The following is a 7,235-nucleotide window of genomic DNA, read 5'->3' as shown; positions in this document are numbered from 1 at the left end:
GCTGAGTTGTTGGCTGCCATTCTTTGTTGTATTCCTCTCTAGGAGAAAATGCTTTCTTTCTTGTGCGTCTCAATGGGAGTTGATGATGTTTTGGGTTACAAACCCCCCTCCCCACGTTCTTGCTAGCTAAGGCCGATGAGAACTGGTCCACGTCTTCTGGACTCTGGCCATTCGTGGCCTGGTCCACCAACAGCAATTTGTGGCCCAGGTTAATTAAGGAAGTTCCTTAGATTTTTTCTTCTTCTTCTTCTTCTTCTTCAGCCTTTATTTCTCATCCATTACAACACAGATTTTCTTTCTGAACATGTTTCTGCAGGAACCAGACTTCTGCTTTGTTTCCATGACATGGGCAATTTCTTTTCTTTTTCTTTTTTTTCAAAAGAATGTTATCTCCGGCTCCTCCTTAGAAGTGAACGGCCTTCCACACAGAAGGAGCAGCAAATAGAAAGGGGAAGAGGAATTCCTGGGGGAAACATGAGGTGGGCTACTGCCTTGCAAAGGGGTCAAGACGGACGTGTCCCCTTCCCATCCCTGAGAAGTGTTGGAAATCCTCCCAAATTCTTGGTGACCACGTTCTTCTCAAGCCTGCACGATTACAAAGAAAAGAGTTTGGAGCAGGGAAAAGTAGATAAGATTGTAATTCAGGGCTGGTTTCAGATTATTGGGGTCTTTGGGGAAAAAAAGACCTCAGGGCTGCAACTCTGTCCTCCAAGCTGGCCATTTCCCTTGGAAGACCTTATTGGCAAGCCAGAGGTAGATATCAAAGCCCAGGAATGTCCCCAAGCACACTCTAGAGCAGTGTTTCTTAAGCTTGACAAGCTGAAGATGTGTGGACTTCAGCTTCAACATGACCGGCTGGGGAATTCTGAAGTCTACAGGTCTTCATGTAGCCAAGGTTGAGAAGCATTGTTCTAGAGCATCCCCAGAATTTAAATTTCGTTTTAGCTGCTTGTGACTGCCATGAGAGCCTACAAATAAATATTATGAATATGTTATGAATGTTAATGAGCTGCCTAAGTGAATGCCACAAGCTTAGTCTTCACACCATGATTTCCCATTGTCTTGCTTCTTTTGCCCAAGGTATGGCCTCATGGACCTAGGGATAACCTGTGCCAATTGTCCATCATCTCCCCAATCTTAAATGTTGCAATCAATTCTCAGACTATTTCCACCAACACCCCACCCCGGTTTCCTCCACCCTTCCAATTTATTCTTTTCCTTCATCTGAAAAAATGACAGATGATTTACTACCTCAACTTGATGGGCATGGAAGACTGCCTTCTGTGGGAAATTTTGCATAAAGCTTTGGCAGGAAAGGGAGGAGGAAACAACATGGAGCAATCACAGGGTTCAAATTCCTCCAAAGACTGAGCAAAAGGAGCAGGACAGCTTGACACGGAACTCCCAAAATGGCCCTGCAGGGTAGAGGAATCCTTGCAAAGCCTGATTCAATCAACTGCAGATCTTTATGTCATGTTAAGGAGAACTCATAATGGTCTCAAAAAGAGCGTTCCACAGAGTGGACCTGGGGTGAGAAGAAGCTTCCAACCAAAAAGCAAAAGAGCAACTCACACATTCATCCCACCAAAGATAGCTATGTACTTGGACTCTCCAAATTATGATGGAGTGCCAATCACTCCAATGACATTCTTTTGATCCAGCATACAGGTTGTCTACATTTTAAGTCAGAGTTTTTCAAACTTGGTAATTTAAAGCAGTATGGACTTCAGCTCCCAGAATTCTCCAGGCTGCATTGTCAGGGAGGAAGAGGAGGAGGAGGAGGAGGTGGAGGAGAAGTCAATCACGATCCTATGGTGGAAGAACTCCAATGAGTTCAGTTTTAACTAGGACTCTTCTTGTAGCCTAGATTTCTTCCATCCCAATAGAATGTTTAAAATGTTAATATCTTTAGTGGTTGCTAATGGACTTGGCATGTTTTGTCCTCTTTTGGGGTAAGTCTGCCACCTGCTGGCCAGCTGTTCCATCAAACAGACCTTTAGGACTTGTGAACAGAGAGAAAAAAACGCATAGAGTTTACCTCCAGGTATTCCCTTAATCCAAGGTCGCAGACACCACCCTGAGAACTTTGTCAGACCAGTCCACGAAGCTTCAGGAGGCTCTGCAGGATGGAGAAGAGCCTTCTGGGCTGGGCCCCCAAGCAGGTGATGGAGGAAGCCAAATCTGCTCTTCACTCTCATGGTCTCTAAGTTTCCACTGTTGCTGGGGAAGAAGTTCTTGATTGACCTCTCAGGTCAAGATTGCAAGGTTTGAAAGTAGGAATGCCTCTGAAGCATTCGAATCTCCATGGATGAGAAAGTGCAGGAGATTGTTCATCCATAAACCAGAGCTTAAAAACGTACCCCCACCGAAAGAGAAATATTGAGAGGGTTCAGTACCTCCACCCATACACAGAATTTTAACCTGTCTTGAAGACCAGGCAGGATCTGGAGGTGGTTCTTCAGAGTGTAGAAAACCACCAAGCAGTGTGTTTTCAACAAGCCAGAGTGCTGTGAAAAAGAGGCACATGAAAAGTCTACAAGGTTTAAGTCAATCAAGAGAATTCTTTTCTTTTCTGGCATCCAGCAGGACTGGCATCTCAGCCTTCAGTTTCCTAGGATCTGGCAGATTGGTGGTCTTCAGCAAAGAGAATCACCAACCTAAATGCGGCAAGATCTGAAGTCTGGAATTATTTAGCGTTGAAATCTCAAACAACCAAACTAAGGAAATTAATTAGTTGGGAATCTATGTTTTCCTCTGTTTTAATCACCGTCTCTTTGTTGCTTGGTTTTAAATCCTTATTAATGATTGTAACAATAGTTGTAATTGTGCCAGACAAAGTGGTAAAGACAGCTTATTGCGATAAAGGCTGTTTCTTTCAAGTCAAGCTGATTTCTCAAGATGGCATGGAATAGAATAGAATATCTTTATTATCATTGTGTGAATTAAGGAAGGAAGCAGTTTTCTTGGCACAATATGGAAGTGTTTTTGTTGTCATCACCTTCTATGTTTTCTGGTTTTCCCTTGCAAGCCAACATCCTGATATTTCCTCTTTGTCTCCTGTCAAAGTACTAACCTTTGTTTGCCCCTTCTAGTTTTTCAGGATTAGCCAAAGTGGGTTGCGTGCTGTCACAGACTGAAGAATCTAAACACCAGGGGTGTGTTCAGGGTGGGTCTGAATTCAAAATGGGGGCTGCAATCATGTAAACAAAATACTGTTTGTTTTTAAGTCCTTCTATTGCCCAGTTACAACCTCCATTCTGACTTTTTTGTTTTCGTTTTTTGTAAAGTTTTTATTAATTTTTTCATACAATTCAGTAGTATTTATTCAACAAACGTGTTGTGTGAGTTTATCATTCACTAATACAAATTTAATTCCTAATCCTTTATTCTTTTCTCCAGCCATTGATAAAATAAGTCCCAAGTTTGAAAGTATTCTGTTTCTTCTTTTTCTTTCAACCTCAAAGTAAGTCTGTCCATTTCCGCACATTCTAGTATTTTTTTAATTATTTCTTCCTCTGGTGGTATTTCTTCATTTTTCCAGTGTTGTGCAAATATGATTCTTGCCGCTGTTATCACATGTAGAATCAAGTATATACTTTGGTTATCAATCTTTTCTGGCATTATACCTAATAAAAAAAGTTCAGGTTTGAAATCTACATGTTTTCCCAACATCTTTTCTATCCCAAAGAGGTCACTGGACAAAAACAGAGGAACCCAATCTTCTTTGCAGCTTCACATTTATGTTTTTCTGTGCATGTTTCTGCCAATTTAATTGCTTAGCTAATTGAGACCTGTTTGGTACAAAGTTTAAACTTTTGCCAAGAAATGAACCCCTTTTGATGTAAAATGCCCCCTCCCATGCCCATAACTACATCCCATAAGCCTTGGTCCTTGAATTATAGGTGAAGAGAAGACAAGAAGGACTTTCATAGGATTTGACTGTCCTTTTTGCAGCAAAATAGTAAGTAACAACCATATGCTACCTTCCAACCTGGAGCCAATCCAGGTTGAATTCTTGGGAGGGGGGCGTTACCATTTATTGATTGATAGAATAACCTGGGAATGATGTGTAGAAGAAATTGACCATGACTAAGCCATTGTTGGTGGAAGAACACAGAGTTAAGTTACTTCCCCTGTGCCTCTCCCAAGACTTGGGTGCTAAATAAGCTTTTGTTTCTCTTTCTGCTATAATTGCCAGTAAAGCTTCAAGTAAACAATGACTCTGCATGTGTCTTCTCTGAATTGCTAAAAAGTCTTGGAAGGATCCCAAAGTATGAATCTATGGAGTTTAATTTGTTTAGGTTTTCCAAATTCCTGTTACGGTGTGATATGTTCGTTAAAGATTTAGAGCAGCACTTGAACCCAGAAGGTATCAACAAAGCTGACATTGAATGCCAGGTCTCCTACTCTGAAATGGCTCATCAGTTTTCAACCTGTCAACTCAATCTCAAGATCAGTTTCCAGATTGGCTGCCACCCACAGACCAGTCGGGAGGGATTTACTCTATGAAGCCACTGTGCGGTTGGTTTGCTCAAACCCAGGATCACCCCATGAAGTAGACCCGGTTAAGAAAGCCATGCCATCTAGGTCAAGACTACAATTATTGTCACAGCTTTAGGAACAGAACATTACAGGTCTGAATGAATTTTCGGTTTTGTGTGAACTTTGGAGGGACTTGTCTGATGTTTTCCCCTGTTAGTTTCTTGGCCTGGGCTCAATCCCTGCTTATCTAACTATTGCCTTGGTAAACAGTTCTTCCTCTTGCCTTCAAAGCCTTTCCTCCCCCCCCCATTCAGTTGTGATCCTCTGTAAACTACGATTTGTAGTTTAATCTGTTTGGATACATCATAGGTGACTAAGTGAACAGATTACAGTTAAGCAAATAAGGATTAATACAAAGTCTGAAGCCAGTTGGTGGATCCAATTCAGGCATAGCCAAGCATTTTATAGACTTCAGCACAATGGATAGATAATAGTCCTAGTGACCCGTAAAGCTCACAAACTTGAAAGCAAGAGTTTGGTCCTACAATTATGGCCTAATGATCTGGGATTGAGTAAATTGCTTCCTCTGAGATCAATGTTTCAATTGAGAAACCACGCTGTGCACTTTTGAGGATAAATCCTTCCCAAGATGACTTCTGACATATAAGAAGTGATCAATCAATCGCTATCAACAGTTATCAAACCATGGCACCAAAATTAATAGTGAGCATTTGGCAACGCATTTAACAACACAAGGTGATAAAAATCTAACCACCAAGGATGAAACCACTTGTACGGTGAAGAATAAATGCAACTATGCCACACATACATTGACACACACGCTTTTTCTTACATATTAAAAGAACATGTGAGAGCATGCAAGTCATATGTAGTGGGGGATAGAAGTGGGGGATGGATCTATTTCCAACCATTCATACTTTGGGATGGGCAAAAATCATCTCTCTGCAGATAGATTCATGACTCTTGAGAAGCTGCAGCCAGAGGAGCTTTTGATGTATGCATCTGTTGATGAGCACCAGAGAACTGAGGGCTTCTGGGACCCATGTCTTTCATTTAAGTGGAGCCAACTCAAGCAAAAGTATCTGAGATTCTGCCACACCAAAAAACACCGTCATGCTATCTCCTGCTTCTCCTGGGCTGCTAGCAAAAACATCACTGAATTCATTCGTTCCTCTGTTTAGAGTGGAGCAAGAATGCAGAGCTTCTGATGTGGCTGTCCAGATTAAGTGGTCTTTTTTGGGGCAGAAGAACCCCCAATGGAAGGAAGGAAGGAAGGAAGGAAGGAAGGAAGGAAGGAAGGAAGGAAGGAAGGAAGGAAGGAAGGAAGGAAAGAGAGAGAGAGAGAGAGAGAGAGAGAGAGAGAAAGAAAGAAAGAAAGAAAGAAAGAAAGAAAGAAAGAAAGAAAGAAAGAAAGAAAGAAAGAAAGAAAGAAAGAAAGAAAGAAAGAAAGAGCCGTGACTCTGTGTGGTTAGGCCAGATGATTTTTCAGAAGAATTCCCCCCCCTCCCGCCGCCAAGTCCCTCTGATGTTTACCAAAGGGCTACATTTCCATATTGGGCAGTGTCCAGCACAGTTTGGATTACACATTAAACAATATCGGAATAGTTCCTGGGTTGCCTGGAAGTTCAAGTGTATTTCTCTGGAAATTTGAAAGAGTCAAGGGGACACCTGCACAGAACACACACACCCCAGGATGAGCAAGGAGGAGCTCCTGCTTTGGGGGATGACTAAGGCAAACCAGGGTTTCCTCCACTCCACACCCTGAAATTGCCAAGAAAACCTTCCTTTGTTGCCAAGGAAGGCCATCTGCAATCTCAGGATCTTAAAAGGGTGGGGAAGTCCCTAGCAGGAAGGTTTAAAAAGTGAAGATGATGCCACTCTCACACAGTGCTCCTAAGAAAGAGGCAGGGCATCCTTGGGGTGACTTTACAAGCTTATTTGACTCTACACACACACACACACACACACACACACACACACACACACACATATGGAGGGAGGAGAGTTGGGTGTCCTTGTACCCTGAGCTCATCCAGAGGGAGATGGATGAGCTCAGAGTGCAATTAGAAAGATTAAAAAGTTGTGTGGTTCTCCTCAGCAAATCTTTGCTTCTCCATCAACCATTTCTCCGGGGTTGGACTAGAAGACCTCCTAGGTCCCTTCCAACCTGAGGATTTTATGGTTCGATCATGTCCAGCTGACGTTGCCTGAACCAAGCCCGAATTCTTACTGGTGACAGGCAGGACCAGACCTGTTTTGTGGGGCACCAAAGGAAGGATTGCAGCGTGTCTGACGCTCCCTGCCAGCTGCTGTTGACCAGGGGGGAGGGGGGAGAACATTCCTGGTCATGACAGGCTCTTGACTTGCACCTGGAATGTTCTTCCTGGAACCACTTGGGAGTGAGGGGCTTCACTTGTACCAGGGGGCTTGCATCACGTAGAGAATTAAATATCTGCATTCAATTTTCCTTGTAGACACAATGAAAGGAATACCCTGAAGAGGTCAGAAAAGCTTCCTGGGGATGGATGGATGGATTGAAGAATAGATAGATAGATAGATAGATAGATAGATAGATAGATAGATAGATAGATAGATAGATAGATAGATAGATAGATAGATAGATAGGTAGGTAGGTAGGTAGGTAGGTAGGTAGGTAGGTAGGTAGGTAGGTAGATTGATTGATTGATTGATTGATTGATTTCCTTGCTGGCTGGGTAATTCTGGGGGTTAAA

This window comes from Protobothrops mucrosquamatus, unplaced genomic scaffold (genome assembly GCF_001527695.2).
Source record: "Protobothrops mucrosquamatus isolate PMUCROS unplaced genomic scaffold, P.Mucros_1.0 scaffold97, whole genome shotgun sequence".
Taxonomy (NCBI): domain Eukaryota; kingdom Metazoa; phylum Chordata; class Lepidosauria; order Squamata; family Viperidae; genus Protobothrops; species Protobothrops mucrosquamatus.
This window is presented reverse-complemented; position numbering follows the sequence as displayed.